At 44.7% G+C, this 18,624-nt stretch overlaps 2 long non-coding RNA genes across 2 annotated transcripts in view; one reads left to right on the top strand and one right to left on the bottom strand.

Annotated features, from left to right (window-relative positions):
- The window catches only part of LOC115097214, a 67,792-nt gene that overhangs the window by 9,262 nt on the left and 39,906 nt on the right, over window positions 1–18,624 (top strand). The window lies entirely within an intron of this gene.
- The window catches only part of LOC115097215, a 38,892-nt gene continuing 22,488 nt past the window's right edge, over window positions 2,221–18,624 (bottom strand). The window contains exon 3 of the long non-coding RNA XR_003858237.1: window positions 2,221–3,010. This is a non-coding gene — a long non-coding RNA (uncharacterized LOC115097215). The remainder of the gene's footprint in view (window positions 3,011–18,624) is intronic.

Genomic DNA, 18,624 nt, shown 5'->3' with positions numbered 1-18,624 from the left:
GAGTGAGTAAACTCACCCAAAGATGAGATTTGTGCAATGTTCTCTCAACCTAGCTTGATGTTACCCAGGTAGAGAGTCTGTCAAGCTAGGTTGAGAGAACATTGCACAAATCTCATCTTTGGGTGAGTTTCCTCACTCTGAAGGTTCATCGAGTCTTCACAAGGGAGCACTGTTCTCACTCTGAATGTCAAAGTTGCCCCTGCACTCCTACCTCAGCCTCACCTCGTGTAACTATGTGGGCCTCATATAGAGGTATAAATACCTACCCAGTATGAGGGCATTATGGCTGGTCTCTCTCTCTCTCTTACAGCTTAACACAAATGAAAAAGGTGTAGTTTATTAGTCACGTTAAAACTGTGCAATATGACTTCGCAAGTTGTGAAGCCAGCCCACTTGGCCAGAAATCCTGCCCCAAACTCCACCCCTTTTCTAAATTATGGTGCTTAACCGTCAAAGAGCATAATGGGCATTGAGCACCAAGGTCTGTGAAAACAGATAAGGTACAGAGCTGCTCCCACCACCAGCATTGCTCTACGCCTGTGCCACAGTGAACATGAAGTCTGGGAAACTTTGTAGAAATGGCATAATTGTAAGCCAGAAAAGAAAAAAATCTAGTAAATAGTAGTAAGAGGAAGGGACATTCCATGAAACTAACAGGTGCCTGATTTAAATCTGAGACAGGTTTTTTGTTTGTTTTTCACTCAATGTACAGTCAAGTTGTGGAATTTGTCGCTCGAGGATGTGAGCAAGGCATTTCACATTGCTGAGTTTAAAGGGGGCTTGGACCAGTTTGTGGAGGAAAAGCTTATAAACCATTATTAGTCAAGTACATAAGAACCCATGCCACTGCTTATTCCTAGGAGTGAGCAGGAATTGGCTGCTGTTGGATAGAGGATGCTGGGCTCAACGAACCTTTGCCCTGTGCCAGCATAGCAAATCTTATGTTCTAAATTTACCAAATTCTAATTATTTTAAAACGGTTACTGAACCTTTATGGCACCTGTTTAATGGATATAATTGATATATTTAGTAACATTAATTTATGTGCCTTATTGTAAACTGTTGTGATGCTACCTATCTTATCCACGGTATAGAAAAAATTAAAATAAATGTCTAACAAAAGTGGAGAGCTGAAAGTTTTTTGCATCAATGGTGCAGTCGTTCATTGCTAAATTTCCCTGTGCAGCTGTGAGGAAAAAAACCACTGTTGAACAGCTCGCAGAAATGTAATGCTTGGCCCACCCTGAATGAAGCTTTATCCTTCTATTGACTAGCCCATGCCTTTATAGCCCTTTCAAGGAGAAGGTAATTAGCTTATCGCAAAGGAAGATTTATTACGCAAGAAGTGACAAGGGGACATGCAGCGGCTCTTTGAATCACCATTAATATCCTATAGCACAAACCTTGTTTTCTGTCAGCTTCACAGAAGGGGTGTGGAATATAAAAGGCTTTGGTTTCCAAAAAAAAAAAAAAAAGCAGGCAAGCCAGGTAGCTGTACTTACATCATGCCATTAATGAGCAGGGAAGATTGAGGGAGGGGGGTGAAGAATATTGGGCTATAATATATGTAAGGGCCAGGGGATGCAGGCCCCACAATCCCCCCTCTTGTATTGCTTTCTTTTGTGCAAAGTTCACTCCAGAAATGCCAGCAGCCGTAATGCAGAAGAGCTTTTCATAACTGCCGTCAGTTTAGCTCAGGCCTTTCTTTGGGCAAACCGGCACTTAAGGCGTGTTTACAATGCCTAATCAAATATCTTACGTTTACACACAGTTATTATAATAAATTATTAAAGGCATAGCAAATCAAGAACTATGTATACATAGAGTATAATTTTCAAACAGCCCAAATAGAGCTAAAGTCTGCCCAGATATTCAAAGTGGACTTATGGGCTCAAGTCTGTTTTGATTGTGGTTTGGCCATCATGACTTGCACACAGAAAGTTATACTCTGCTGCAGGATGTAACGTTTTGCATGTTGATTTGTATTCATACATGTACATGCTCTCCCTTCCTCAGCTCTCTTCCTCTCTCCACTGAGAATACCTAGTTGCAGTGTCGGTAAAATCGGGATTTTGTAAAAGCCTGTTTGCGCAGCTGAAGCTCTGCTAGTAAAATAAAAAAATAAATAAACACACACACACATACACTGCTTTGCTGTTTTTAAAGAATTGTGGTATAAATAATCAACTAAGCACCACTTAATGCATAAAAGAGGGCTTTATGAGCATAAAGTGCTTTGAAAGTCAGGCTTAAATCATGAAATTCATAACCATAACAAATGAAATCAGTATTAAATAAATAGTGCAATAGAAATCCAACATCGTGGCATAAAATAAAATCCCAATGATCTCCAAACTCATTCTAAACCCTTCCCCAAACTGCTTGCCTCAAAAAGAGTGGAACTCTGTCTCCCGTGGCAATCTGCTCCGAAGGAATCCCGAGCTGTACCCTACTGCCACCAGTCTACAGTTTATATCACTCTTATAATGCTGCATCACTTAGCTCCAGGTCTGTCCACGGCCAGAAAAATCTGGTGGGAGTGTGTTTGTTTGTCCTGGCAAAGGTGAACCTGCTTGTTCGATAATTATTTTTACATACTGTTCAAATTCTCTGTTGAGCTGCCTGAAAGTGCAAGTGCCTTTTTCTGCAGAAAGCCATGGTTCAGAAATCAATAGCTATAGTCTAGACAATTCAGGGTTGTGGTGACTTCCTTCTGTAGCTCCAGTGAGGTCATTAGGCATAATCCCAAAGGCAATAAGACACACATTCCACCTGGCAAGAGGTAGCCACTTTCACCTCACAGATCTGGCATTGCCTCAGTCTGTACCAACGTCCAAATCACTTTAACGTCCTTGGACCATGCCTGTGTGTCTGATGTGACAACTTTAAAGCATTCTAGGAAGTCCTTATGTGGATGTTTAAACTGCTGATGCATCTCAAACACAAAGTTAGGCTTCTTGTCCAAATCTGCAGCAAAGGCAGGGCAACTGTTGTATTAGTCTGTTCAGAGCTGTAAAAATAGAGGTTAACAAGGATCGAGTAAGTGCCACCGGCAGCCTCTCTGCTTTTCCAGATTTCAAACCAGAAATTTTAGTTGGTATTTGAATGAAGGAAGAACTGTGTGTGAAGATAACCCTACGCTTGCAGTGGCAGAGCCAGAACTACTGTTTTGTTTTTTTGTTTTTTGGGGGGGGGGGAGGGCAAGGTTATCATGGGTGGGCAGTAGGCATACAGGTCTGAGTCCTACTAGTTATCCTCTTGTCCATAAATAATGCACCTGACAAAGCATTTCTAAGTAGTCTGCAACAGCTGTTTATGCATCATGAGTGAAACTTTACAATGTTACAACTTCATTATTTCAAGCACTTACCAACATTAAAAATGCTTTATTAACCTGCATTAATTTTATATTTATTGTAGTTTATAAATACACAAGAATATTATGTAAAAAGCAAAGAACACAAACATCCAATCAATCATGTAATAAAATAAATATCCATGTATTTTTTCATGAATCCTCTTTCTAGAAAGGCAGAGATCGTCATACCTACAATAAAATAGCAATAATCATAAAGAATGAGCGCAGAGCAGAACTAGGACAGTTCACATTAGAACCCAACATGCAAAAAAAAAGAATATTCACATTCCGGGATTACTTCAGCAAAACAAAATCCTTCCTTTGGGGCAGATTTGAAAAGCGTATGCGCGTAAATCCAGGTGGATTTACGCGCATAGGGGGGGTTACAAGCGCCGGGCCTATTTTCAAAAGGCCCGGCAGCGCGCAGAAAGCCCCGGGACGCATGTAAGTTCCGGGGCTTGAAAAAATGGGCGGGGTGTAGGAGGGGCGGGGCATAGCCAGAGGCCTCTCCACGGCCGCTGGGCCGGGGGATCGCACGCCGGCAGTTGGCTGGTGTGTGCAAGTTACGCCTGCCTCTGGCAGGCGTAACTTGTGAAATAAAGGTATGGGGGTTTTCGGGCTGGGGGGGGCGGGACAGGGAGGGGAAGGTGGGGGGGGGGGGGGGGGAAGGAAAGTTCCCTCTGAGGCCGCTCTGATTTCGGAGCGGCCTCAGAGGGAAAGCCAGCTGGTCTCCCTGAGGGCTCGGCGCTCACAAGTTGCACTAGTGTGCACCCCCTTGCGCGCGCCGACCCCTGATTTTATAACATGTGCGCGGAATACATTTGTGCACACCGCATGTGTACTCTTAAAATCTGCCCCTTTGTGACATAACGCAAAGCCCTGCAAAAACCAAGAGATAACCATGACGCTGTGGTGGCAGGCAGCTCTGCTTGGATGGGCCTGAGTCCAAAGTGAGTGGGCCAAGGCCCACCCAGGTCCACCCTTGTCTATGCCACTGCTATCCCCTCGAAGTATATATGACCTCAGGTGCCACCTTGCAAGTGAGGTCAGTGTAGGGTGGCACTGTGCTGTTTTGGGCTAGTTAAGAACATAAGAACATGCCATACTGGGTCAGACCAAGGGTCCATCAAGCCCAGCTTCCTGCTTCCAACAGTGGCCAATCCAGGCCACAAGAACCTGGCAAGTACCCAAAACTAAGTCTATTCCATGTTACCACTGCTAATGGCAGTGACTATTCTCTAAGTGAACTTAATAGCAGGTAATGGACTTCTCCTCCAAGAACTTATCCAATCCTTTTTTAAACACAGCTATACTAACTGCACTAACCACATCTTCTGGCAACAAATTCCAGAGTTTAATTGTGCGTTGAGTAAAAAAGAACTTTCTCCAATTAGTTTTAAATGTGCCCCATGCTAACTTCATGGAGTGCCCCCTAGTCTTTCTACTATCCGAAAGAGTAAATAATAGGGATGTGACTCGTTTTTTGACGATTTAAAACAATTGTCAGATATATTTTAAATTGTCAAAAATCGTTTGAGCCGCGATACAATAACAATTCCCCCGATTTATCGTCAAAAAATCGTAAATCAGGGGAGGGGGGAGGGCGGGAAAACCGGCACCCTAAAACCCACCCCGACCCTTTAAAATAAATCCCCCACCCTCCCGAAGCCCCCCAAAATGTTTTAAATTACCTGGGGTCCAGTGGGGGGGTCCCGGCGCGATCTCCCGCTCTCGGGCCACGGCTGTGTTAAAAGAAATGGCGCCGGTGGCCCTTTGCCCTTACCATATGATAGGGCAAAGGTAGCGCCGGCGCTATTTTGGTTCCTGTCACCCGACGTCACGACTGCAGGAGATCGCTCCCGGACCCCCAGGGACTTTTGGCCAGCTTTGGGGGCCTCCTGACCCCCACAAGACTTGCCAAAAGTCCAGCGGGGGTCCGAGAGCGACCTCCTGCACGCGGGCCGTATTGCCAATATTCAAAATGGCGCCGGCGCTACTTTTGCCCTCACTATGTCCGCGTGCAGGAGGTCGCTCCTGGATCCCCGCTGGACTTTTGGCAAGTCTTGGGGGGTCAGGAGGCCCCCCAAGCTGGCCAAAAGTCCCTGGGGTCCAGCGGGGGTCCGGGAGCGATCTCCTGCAGTCGTGACGTCGGGTGACAGGAACCAAAATGGCGCCGGCGCTACCTTTGCCCTGTCATATGGTAAGAGCAAAGGGCCACCGGTGCCATTTCTTTTAATGCAGCCGTGGCCCAAGAGCGGGAGATTGCGCCGGGACCCCCCCACTGGACCCCAGGTAATTTAAAACATTTTGGGGGGCTTCGGGAGGGTGGGGGATTTATTTTAAAGGGTCGGGTGGGTTTTAGGGTGCCGGTTTTCCCGCCCTCCCCCGATTTACGATTTTTTACGATTTAAGAAAAACAAAAACCATGACGATCAGATTTCCCTCCCCCCCAGCCAAAATCGATCGTTAAGACAATCGATCACCCGATTCACATCCCTAGTAAATAACCGATTCACATCTACCCGTTCTAGACCTCTCATGATTTTAAACACCTCTATCATATCCCCCCTCAGCCGTCACTTCTCCAAGCTGAAAAGTCCTAACCTCTTTAGTCTTTCCTCATAGGGGAGTTGTTCCATTCCCCTATCTGTGAGAACAGGCGTAAGATACCTGTTGCTATCCCTTCTCTGTGAGAACAGTCGTAAGAGGCGTGCTTATCTACCCCTACCCCTACCCCTACCCCTGCTTCCAGACACCAATCCTCTTGGGTTTTCCAGATAGCCCTAATGAATGTGCATACACGCGATCTGCATGCACACTGCTTCAGTTGTAATAGGTGAGCATGGGGGAAATCCAACTGAACCCAAGCCACCAGGACTGCATCAAGCCGGCCCTGATTTTTATACAATCCCCCCTTCCAAAGCATTCTGGATTGGTGACACAAAACTGTGCACTAATAAATGCAGGACTGCAAAGCAGAGCTGAGATGAAAATCACAAAGTTAGGTTATGATTGTAAATCTCTCGCCCTGTAATCCAAAATGATTCTTACAGGTGTGGGGGGAACAAGCAAAGTCCCCTCCTCTGTAATAGGATATATTGCCCACTAGTGGTATAATAATAGAATTGTGCATGCCGGACGTCTTCCAGCCATTTCCCCTCACCTTGTAGCAAGAGATAGGGGCTGGTTCTGGTTTTGGGCCTGGGCCTTGTAGCAATAGCAGGTACTGAACCCAGGGCCTAAGGATGAGGGGAGGTGGCAGTGGCAAAGAGGGACTTGGAGGTCTGTGCTCACTTCCAGGCTGCACTCAGGGCAGCTACCCACACTCTGTTTGCCCTGTCCTTGTTATGCCCCTGCCCCCCACAGGTTGCCAGATGATCCCCTACAGATTTTTTTTAAAGAGCTGATTCCGCTGTAGGTTCAGATCCAGCAAGTGGGTTTCTCAGCTGATGGAGATGCCAGCAAAGTGTTGGATGTAGAGCTGCTCCAGCATGGGAAGACAAACACTTTCCTTCCTTGTCCTGCTCTCCCCTTCAATAAGGTTAGAAATGCTGAACAACCAAAAAAAACCCAATGTATTTTACTGTATCATGTGTTTTGCGCTGCCCAATAAAAGGATTCTGATTATATTCCCCATGGGTGATGACAATGATTATTCTATTCTATTCTCATACTTCTGTACCGCCTTTCTCAGGAGTAGACCCAAGGTGGTTCTGGCTGGATTCAAACCATGGAAATGTGTGAATGACTGCAATGGAAGGCAAGGTAGGAAGGGAGAACACGGAGTCTCAGGAGACTGGGGTCAAGTGGGCAGACTGAGTGGACCAAGAAGCCCTTCCACCATCTAGTAGCGGTGCATAGCCCTTTCCTCCTTCCTCGCTTCCCAGCTGCTCTGTGATTTGTTACTTGGTGATTGGACCCTGCTGCTGTTACTCAGAGATCAAAAAGGAAGGGAAATGGAATGCATCACTTAGTATTTTCCATATGATCAAGAAAAGCACACAATCGGGCTGATACAGTAAAAAACACGGGAGAGCACAGGACACTCTCCTATGCGCACGATACAGTAAAAAAAAAAATTATTTAAATTAGGCCCGGCAGTAAAAAGAGGCGCTAGGGACACTAGCGCGTCCCTAGCGCCTCTTTTCAGACAGGAGCGGCGGCTGTCAGCGGGTTTGACAGCCGACGCTCAATTTTGCCGGCGTCGGTTCTCGAGCCCGCTGACAGCCATGATATTAAGTCGGAAGGTGCACAGAAAAGCAGTTTTTACTGCTTTTCTGTGCACTTTCCCGGTGCCCGGAGAAATTAGCGCCTACCTTTGGGTAGGCGCTAATTTCTGAAAGTAAAATGTGCGGCTTGGCTGCACATTTTACTTACTAAATCACGCGGGAATACCTAATAGGGCCATCAACATGCATTTACATATTGCGGGCACTATTAGGTTCGGGGGGGGGGGGGGTTGGAAGCGAGTTTTGGACGCGCTGTTACCCCTTACTGAATAAGGGGTAAAGCTAGCGCGTCAAACGCGCATCCAAATGCCGGTTAACAGTGCGCTCCACCAGAGCGGACTGTACTGTATCGGCCTGAATGTAACTGCCCACATCGAGTTAAAACCAATTAAACCGGTTTTCGAAGGGAAGGTTTGCACACACTTTCCCTTTGGAAAACTATCCCAGGAAACTTACCTCCACACATTTGCACCTACTCAAGAAAAAATGCATTTGAAAATGCAAAAGTTGTGCTTGGAAGTACAGGCCTCTTCCCAGCCCAGCCCCTGGAGAGATCTCTGCTCACTGGGGTAGATTTTATAATTTTGCACGAGCGCGAACATAAGTACGCTGGAATTTATAAGATACGCGCGTATCTTATAAAATCCGGGGTCAGCGCGCGCAAGGGGGTGCACATTTGTGCAACCTGCGCGCGCCGAGCCCAGCGCGCGCTGCCTGTTCCCTCCGAGGCCGCTCCGATTTCGGAGCGGCCTCAGAGGGAACTTTCCTTCGCCCTCCCCCCACCTTCCCCTCCCTTCCCCTACCTAACCCACCCCCCCCCCCCGGCCCTATCTAAACCCCCCTTACCTTTGTGACACGATTTACGCCTGCTAAAAGCAGATGTAAATCTGCGCGTGCCAGCGGGCTGCTGGCGCGCCATCACCCAACCCGGGGGCTGGTCTGGAGGCCTCGACCACGCCCCCGGGCCGGCGCCACGCCCCTGGGCCCGCCCCCGGGCCCGCCCCCGCAACGCCGCGTAATGCCCCCGAAACGCCGCGTCATTTAGGACATGCCCCTGACACGCCCCTTTTACAAAGCCCCGGGACTTACGCGCATCCCGGGGCTCTGCGCGCGCCGGCAGCCTATGCAAAATAGGCTGCCGGCGCGCGAGGGCCCTGCGCGCGTAACTCTGGTCGGATTTACGCACGCAGGGCATTTAAAATCCCGCCCACTGCGCATAGAGGCCTTACAGTCAGACGTTTACCTGCCAATCGGGTGGGCAATTTTGTAAAAGCCCATTTGCGCAGCTAAAGCTCTTCTTTGCCTGTTGGAATAGCTTTGATAATTACCCTCAGTAAGGGGTAGATTTTCAAAAAACGCGAATAGGCGTACTTTTGCTGGCGCATCAGGCGCAAGCAAAAGTACGCTGGATTTTAGTAGATACGCGCGGAGCCGCGCGTATCCACTAAAATCCTGGATCGGCGCGCGCAAGGCTATGAATTCTGTATAGCCAGCGCGCGCCGAGCCATGCAGCCTATCCCCGTTCCCTCCAAGGCCGCTCCGAAATTGGAGCGGCCTTGGAGGGAATCCTCTAACGCCCTCCCCTCACCTTCCCCTCCCTTCCTCTACCTAACCCACCTGCCCGGCCCTGTCTACACCCCCCCCTTACCTTTCTCCGGGGATTTACGCCTCCCGGAGGGAGACGTAAATCCCCGCGCGCCAGCGGGCCTGTTGCGCGCGGGGACGCGACCTGGGGGCGGGTACGGAGGGCGCGGCCATGCCCCCGGACCGCCCCAGGCCGTAGCCACGCCCCCGTACCCGCCCCCAAAACGCTGCCGACACGCCCCCTAAACGCCGCGACGACCGGGCCCGCCCCCCGACATGCCCCCGACACGCCCACCTCGGAGAACCCCGGGACTTACGCGAGTCCCGGGGCTCTGCGCGAGCCGGTAGGCCTATGTAAAATAGGCTCACCGGCGCGCAGGGCCCTGCTCGCCTAAATCCGCCCGGTTTTGGGCGGATTTAGGCGAGCAAGGCTCTGAAAATCCGCCCCTAAGTGTATTCCAGAGCCTTCTCTTCCCCCTCTACCCACACTTTGTAGCAATCTAGATAGCATGAGATTATTGCTATTATATTGACCTCTCATGACAACTTGGGACTCAGCTACAGCGTCCAATAAATATTACAAAACAGCACCTTCCACCTCCAAGGCAAAGGAAGAGTTAATCTAAAAAAAGACAAGGAAAAATTTGCACAGATGAATTCATTGTGTGGAATACTCAGTGAGCAGAGAGAATTTTTAGTACAGGTACAGAGTCCAAACGCTGTAGGGGTCAGGTCTGAAGCTGCTGAACCAAGCATATGCCGAACCTCAAAGGTGCATCCATCCGCAGCTTTACTCTTAGAGACAAGTGGATCAAATCAACAGCCCTAGAGGTTTCCCTGGCAGGTTAAGAATCGGGGCTTACTCAGATACTTTGTACAGAGATGATAGTTTTCCAAAACCATCGCAACTTCTCCTCCTCCCCACCCTTCATTATATTTCATTGATAGAAATGTCCAAGTGAATTTGACTTCAGAATAATCAGACATAAACAGGGATTTTGAACTGATGAATTTTACCAACCAAACTAACTTTTGCTATGCAAATGACATCTATCTTAAGTTGGGTGGCAAAGGATAGGTTGATCCAGTCCTGGATGCACTTCTTTGCATGCATGGAGACGTAGTTCTGGTTTATATGAATGTAAGAAATGCCATGCTGGGTCGAGACCAATATTCAAGGTGCGGTCACACCATGGATCGACACAGAGGCAATACATTGTTTTGGTCTCCATTCTTTTCTGAATGGTTCCTAATATATTTGCTTTAGTTTAGTTGTTAATAAAAGGGCATACTAAAATGCTTTGCAACTGCTCCTTTTAAATATTTTTGTAATTAATGTTCTCATTCGATCATAGTCTTCCTTTTCTAGTTTTATATTACTGCAGTAGTTTTTACTTAATGCTCTCTCTCCAGTGATTAATCCAAATTTGATTACATTATGATTACTGTCATTCAGCAGCTCCACTGCAATAACCCCTTGTACCAGGCCATGCATTCCACTGAGGATTACTTTCAAAGTGGCAGCCCCTTTTGTCAGTTCTAGGACAAAAGAACTCCATGGAACAGCCATTTACAGCATCTGAAAATGTAACCTCTCTAGTATGTCCCAATGAGACATCAACCCAATCAATGCTGGAGAAATTGAAATCTTCCATTATTATTGTGTTACCAAATGTATTTGTCTTCCAGCTAGCCTTTCACAGTATTTTCTTCATCTTGGAAAGGTGGATGGATACACCCAGTGCTATACCCTTACCCATCATACATGAAATTTCTATCCATAAGGTTTCCACAGTTCATTTTGTTTCCTGCAAGATTTTTATCATGCTTGACTGATTGCCATCCTTTACATATCTGCCTTTCAAGTCAATGTAATTTCTACCCTGGTATCACATTGTCCCATTGGTTGTCCTTCTTCCACCATGTCTTTGTAATGCTTATAATGTCAATATCCTCATATAATGTCATACATTCTAACTCAAATAAAGAAAAAGAAGAGGAAAAAGGATCTAAATCCAATATCCAACTTATAAAGCAAAACTAATAAATCTAAATAACTTATATAACAGCAGATGAGAATATCATCAATGTTTGCCTCTAGATCTCTCTTTGCAGCCTCTCGCCACTCAATGGGCCGCAAGCCACAATCGGTCAATGAAGCAATTAGTTAGTCATAATCATTTATTGTCATCATGCTGTAAAATTATAACAAATTTTTATGAAGAAAATTAATTATGTTTTAAATTAGAAATCTCAAACACTGTGATAATGCACCACTAGAAAATCTAAAAATCTGCTATGTTTCCCACATTATAACTACCCCAAATACTAAAAATCCCCACTTTCTCCCACTGTCTAATATGCAAAAAGTCGAAGAAACATATACTTAGCTTTAGCTTGATTTAACACGGCTAAAGCTAAGTATATGTTTCTTCGACTTTTTGCATATTAGACAGTGGGAGAAAGTGGGGATTTTTAGTATTTGGGGTAGTTATAATGTGGGAAACATAGCAGATTTTTAGATTTTCTAGTGGTGCATTATCACAGTGTTTGAGATTTCTAATTTAAAACATAATTAATTTTCTTCATAAAAATTTGTTATAATTTTACAGCATGATGACAATAAATGATTATGACTAACTAATTGCTTCATTGACCGATTGTGGCTTGCGGCCCATTGAGTGGCGAGAGGCTGCAAAGAGAGATCTAGAGGCAAACATTGATGATATTCTCATCTGCTGTTATATAAGTTATTTAGATTTATTAGTTTTGCTTTATAAGTTGGATATTGGATTTAGATCCTTTTTCCTCTTCTTTTTCTTTATTTGAATATAATTTGGAGAGGGTTTTGCTTCTATTATTGTTGATACATTCTAACTCTCCAGTCTTACTAGCCTCTCTTCTGGCATTCATATACAAACATTTTGAAGTATGTTTTTTATTTATACTTTTATTTCTATTTGTATTCACAACCTGCCTTTTAGCAGATGATACAAGAGGTTCACAGTCATTCATATCTATGTGCTCTTTCTCTATATCCATCTGGGCTACTTCAGCCTTAACCACAACTGCTCTAGCTTCCCTGTTTTGCAAGTGTCTTTGGAATATACCTCCCTCTGAACCATGCACTTCTAAGCAACAGTCAGCTTCCCCCCATGGTCTAGTTTAAAAGCTGTTTTATCACCTTTTAAAATGTTAGCATCAGCAGTCAGGTTTCACCCTGGTTAAATGAACCCATTCTGTTGGAGTAGGCTCCCCACAATATTCCATAGTTCCTAACAAATCTAAAGCTCTCTTCCTTGTACCATCGTCTCATCCATGCACTGAGACTCTGACTCAGCCTACCTCTAGGGTCCTTTGCATGGAACAGGGAGCATTTCTGAGAATGCAAACTTGGAGCTTCTGGATTTCAATTTCCTGCCTAAATTTAGGCTCCAGAAACTCCCTCCTGCACCTTCCAATGTCATTGGTACCCAAAAGTATCATGACAGCCAGCTCATCCTCAGCAATCTCTAAAACCTCATCTAGGAGGCGTATGAGGTCCACTACCATTGCACCAGGCAGGCAAGATACCAAGCAATCCTCACCCACCAGCCATCCAGCTGTCTACATTTCTAATCATCAAATCGTTAACTACAACAGCAGCTCTAACCCTTCTCTCCTGGGCACACAGCCCTGGAGACGCATCCTCAGTGCAAGAGGATAAACCTCCAGCTGGCTGCTAGATTGGGAGTGAGACTGCTCTACTATATCCCTGAAGGGCTTCTCTATATACCCTCCATCTACCTCAGCTTCTCCAGGTTTGCCACTCTGGCCTCCAGAGATTGGACTAATTCCTCTAAGAAAAGCATCACAGTAGTGGCCCCTTCTGGTCCATAAGTGTTGCTGATCTCTTGCCTCAGAGGAGGTGCTACTCCAGCCATCAAGCTTAGGAGGGTGCACCAATGGGCAGGTGGAAGCAAAAATAGCAGGATTAAAGGAGAAAAATCGTCTTTTATTTATTTTTTTACGAAAGTGCTTCTCCCATTTATCTCATTATTTATCACATCACAACATGAAAAGTATTTTGTATATTGGTATCTAACATCATTTGTTGCTATAGCTGGGATTCATGAACATTATCAAAATCTTTTGTGATTTGATAAGACACATTACTCATTCAAAAAGCACTTCCCTGCTTTGGCTAGTTCTAAGCTTTATCTTTTTTTTTTTTTTATATCTTTGTTGAGATAGATGGTTCCAAGCAATTCAGACATAAGCAAGGAAGGATATGAAAACCATGCCTACGCCTGGACTTTCTGGTGTTATTCAGTGTTACCCTGTTGAAAAGGAAGCTTCATCGGGTTCTGGTCATTTTCAGTAGGATATGGGGTAGAACCATGGTGGATCTACACCCTAATTCTAGATCCGGTGGGTGCAGTTCACTGGAAGTTATCGTACCCCCTGGACATATGGAATGAACTGTCTCTGAAATGCGTTTGAAGTGACCTGAAAAGTGGAAATATAAGGGCTGTAATGACTCAGTCTCTCCCTCCCCTCCCTGGCCCCTTCTTCCTCATTCCACGTTCTGAGGAAGAGGAGGAGGTGATATCTGCTTGATAATCTGTAGTATGGATAATTTGTGGACAAAGGTGAACCAGTAGATGTGGTGTATTTGGATTTCCAGAAGGCGTTCGACAAAGTCCTGCATGAGAGATTTCTAAGAAAACTAAAAAGTCATTGGATAGGAGGCAATGTCTTTTTGTAAATAGCAAGTTGTTTAAAAGACAGGAAACAGAGAATAGGATTAAATGGTCTGTTTTCATGGTGGAAAAAGGTATAGAGTGGAGTGCCCAGGGATCTGTACTTGGACCTGTGCTTTTCAATATATTTATAAATGATCTGGAAAGGAATACGATGAGTGAGGTGATCAAATTTGCGGATGACGTAAAATTATGCAGAGTAGTTAAATCTCAAGCGGATTGTGATGAATTGCAGCAGGACCTTGTGAGACTGGAAGATTGGGCTTCTAAATGGCAGATGAAATTTAACGTGGACAAGTGCAAGGTGATGCATATAGGGAAAAATTATCACCCAGGAAAGAGATCTAGGAGTCATAGTGGATAATACATTGAAATCATCAGCCCAGTGTGCTGTGGCGATCAAAAAAGCAAACAGAATGTTAGGAATTATTAGGAAGGGAATGGAAAATAAAATGGAGGATGGCATAAAGCCTCTGTATCACTCCATGGTGTGACCGCACCTTGAATACTATGTGCAGTTCTTGTCACTGCATCTCAAAAAGGATATAGCTGCACTGGAGAAAGTGCAGAGAAGGGGCAACCAAAATGAGAAGGGGCATGGAACAGTTCCCCTATGAGGAAAGGCTAAAGATGTTAGGACTTTTCAGCTTGGAGAAGAGACAACTGAGGGGGGGGATATGATAAAAGTCCACAAAATCAAGAAAGGACTTGAACAAGTTAATGTAAATCAGTTATTTACTCTCTCAGATCATAAAAGGAACAGGGGGCACTCCATGAAGTTAGCAAGTAGCTCATTTAAAACAAAACGGTCTTTTCCACTCAGCACATAGTTAAACTCTGGAATTCATTGCCAGAAGATATGGTTACAGCAGTTAGTGTTACTGAGTTTAAAAAAGGTTTGGATAAGTTCCTAGAGGTAAATCCATAAATTGCTATTGACAGTAATTAATAAGCAATAGTAGTAATGTTTGGGTACTTGCCAGGTTCATGTGACTTGGATTGGTCAGTGTTGGAAACAAGATACTGGGCTTGAAGGACCCTTGGTTTGACCCAGTATAGCATTTCTTATGTTCTTTTGTGATTAGGAGCATTAAAACATTTTTTAAAATTTTGAACCTGCAAACTGTAGAACTGCTTCATTTTCATCCCAGATCCTCCAAACATTGCTGTAAAATAAGAATGTCAAGCCCCACTGCTCCCCTATTGTGGGATGCTGTGCCTCTGGCGAGGGACGTTCCCCTTCCCTAAATGAAGTTACTCCCCTCTACGGTGAGACCTGGGTATTTTCTTCTCACTAGCATCTGAAAAAATGTGAGATGAAGGGAGATGATGGGGCTGCTGTCTGCACCGTAGCAATTTTCAGTTGATTCTGGTACCCGGACAAGGCTGAGAGCAGGGCATCCAAACCCTGTCCTGGTGACTCCTCAGCCCGTCATGTTTTCAGGAGATCCCCAATGAATATGCATGAGATCAATATGCACGCATCAGAGACCTAACATAAGCAAACTGATCTCAAGCATATTGATGGTTGATCACATGAAAACCCAATTAACGGAGGAACCATTAGGTCAGGTTTGGGAGGCACTGCTCTAAGGGCTGTGACAAGTGTATCTTTTTAATTGCTCTATTATTTTGCTAGTGAATGTGTATGCTTATGTAAGATAATAGATTGATGGCACTGGAAAGCAAAATCCTTAATTTCTCTACAAAACAGGTTGGCCATGGCAGTGGCAGTGTAAGGCTTCCAGTTTGGATGTGTCTCATTGGTGTCCTGTGAAGGAGAGAGTATTTATTTATTGAATGGGTTTTATATACCAGTATGCATGCTCTACTGCTGAAAGCACCAACATGGGCACCGATTGTGACTTGGTGTTTTTAGTGATTTGGGCATCTTTTCACTTGTGAACTAGCCAGAGGCCACCAACTTGACCCACATAGGCCAGTAAATGGCTTTCAAACTGGGACTGTGATGCATACATCCTGGATTTAATAGAGCATTATTACTAAACTTTGCGTTGTCCTCAGACCTTTGCCAGCTGTGACACACTCTCTGCAGGCCTTCAGCATCGTTAGGTTGGGATGAGTGATCTGAGCATAGTTTGATACATGATTAAGCCAACTCTAAGCTATCTGTCTGTTGTCTGGTTGTAAATTAATCAACAGGAAATTATTGAGTAACTCGTTTATATTGCAAAAGCTGCTGAACCGAGGTGCCACCACAGACTCTTGACTTCCAAAATTGCAATTTCAACTTGCCGGGGCAAACCAGCTTGAAAAATATTAAGAAAGGAATTCAAGAGCTTCTGACGAATCGGTGAGATCCCAGTCAATGTGCCCCTGTTATGGCGCTGAATGCCTTGCCAATCTCTGAGAAGTTCCAGGTGCTTCAGAGCTCAGAGGAGGTTTCTCAGGCTTTTTTTTCGAAGCAGCAGTACCTCGTGTCTTTTCATGACACGAAAAGAAAGCCTATGCTGAGAACAGCACAGACCTGCTGAAAATGCTCTCGTTTTAGGGGGGAAACCCCCCTCAATAACCTAGGAGTGTGGTGGAATTAATGTGAAAGAAAGAACATGGACCTTTGGCTGCTTGTCTTCCTCCTCCTTGGGTCTTGAGCTGCCCGAGCCCCTGTTTCACTGAGATATCCGGTCCCAGCATCCCAGATCAGCCTGTCAGTAAAACATGCAACCAGCTGGCACCCCTATACCTTTTTTTATTTTATTTATTTATTTTTACCATTGTGTTTATTGACATTTGCTGGCATTTGAATAAAAGTTACATATAGTTCATTAAACTGTAAATCACAGTTCAGCACTGGAAAAACTGAAACAGGCAACTGGGCAAAACTCGGATGAAACTGTCATGCACATTAGAGTCTGGTTTATTTGACAGGTGCACCATACCTTCATATTTTAACAGAATGATCTGCCAGCATCTACTATTTCCATTTTATTCTATAGTATTCTGTCTCTGTATACAAAGTATTAACAAAATAAAATTAAAAAATTAAGCTGTGACTAGTTAGAAACAAATCTGTTAGTGCTGCTGAAGGAGGGTCTCATTTAATCTTGTTAGATGTATTTGCTGGGGATAAATTTATCATTTATCTGCTGATCTTTACTGCAAAAAGGCTCTGTAGGACTCCAGCAAGATGTAACCAAAAGAGTTTATGTAAGCTAAGTTTAAGCAGGGGCCATTTTTTTTGGGGGGGGGGGAGGGGGCAGTGGAGGAGGGGAGTTACCCGGGGCCCTAGCAACACCAGGGACCCCCTTGGTGAACGTGAGCGACATCAGTGAGGCAGAGCTTCAGGGTGCATTGGTGGGGTCCACGCCTTAGTTTCTACCGTAGGCCCCAGCCCTGGTTTAACCAGGGAGATCACATTCAGAAGCATTAGGCAAGGGCCCATAGTTAACCCCGAATGTAAAGCTGTTTTATTGAATGCCTTTTGATAGGATAAATTGTTCACGGAACTGCAAATGCTGTGAGAACCTGGGAAAGGCTCAGAGCTTCTCTGGTTTACTCAAGCAAAAGAAAGCACCAGTGAAGTTTGGACAAAAAGACTTCAAATAATTGCAGAAGTAATTAAAAAAAAAAAAAAAAGAGGAATAAAGAACTGAGAACTGAATTTCCACCAGCCTGTAATTATTTTCAATCTTTCTAAAAAATATATAGATATCTTTATATGTACATCTGTACACACATCTATATCCATCCATATTTAAGCAAGGAGATAGGCTAAAAAGATGCGCTACTATATCCATAATGTTTCGGACATAGGTGGCAGGTGAAGGAAAAAAAGGATGAAAAATGTATTTCACCACAAGGTGGCGCAAGCTGCCCAGAACAGGAACAGTGCCAGCTGTTCAAAATCCTACAGCTGGACAGGTTCACCTGTTAGTGCAGTGTTCTCAAACTACCCCTTTCTGCTGTGCATCTCAAACTCAGAGAGGCAGGTTAGAGGTGAGCACGTGATCTTGCCCCATTTTCAGGAGACGCACGGCATTATATGAATGGGTGTATTGCCTTCCATAAACATTTTGCCAGGTTTTAAATGATTGCACGAAAGATGTTTGCATTACATCCCTGGTGCAAAAATCGTCACTTATTATTATTATCCCCCTTCCCCTCCCGACCCAAATTCTAGCTAATATTACTTAGCAAAGCCAGACGCTGTGTTTTTAAGGGGAAAAAACCCAATTAATTTCTGGTAGTGACCCTTTATGTCCCAAATGTGTCTTTAAGGAATCTGCTAAAATAAATCAGATATCTGGAAAATCAAGGCACTCACAGTTGAAATGTGTGGAGGAGATGCCAGTAAGATTAAATTATGTCATCTCGCTGTGAAATATCTTTTTGCCGTCCCAGAAGACAGGGCTGCTCCCTACCACTCTCTCTGGCCTCTTTTCCACATTGGCCTGGGATGATAATATATTTGTTTATTTTTTACTGTTTTCTCTTTAAATTCTTGTACACTGCTTCATAGCCCCCGGGAAAGGGAACACATATAAAACTGGAAATAAATAAAAACTGATGAATATTGGGTCTATTTCCTGTTCCTCTTCTCTTTGCCTGTGGTTTGGAAACCTGATGAGAAGAGAGGAACTAGGTTCATAAAGATCCGTATTTAGCACCATTTTTCCAGCTAAGTTCGGACTTAGCCAGGGTCAGTGCAAGAGCGATTGATGGATTTTCGGTCATTTCCCCCCCCCACCCC

Source organism: Rhinatrema bivittatum, chromosome 8 (genome assembly GCF_901001135.1).
Source record: "Rhinatrema bivittatum chromosome 8, aRhiBiv1.1, whole genome shotgun sequence".
Classification (NCBI taxonomy): Eukaryota; Metazoa; Chordata; class Amphibia; order Gymnophiona; family Rhinatrematidae; genus Rhinatrema; species Rhinatrema bivittatum.
This window is presented reverse-complemented; position numbering and strand designations above follow the sequence as displayed.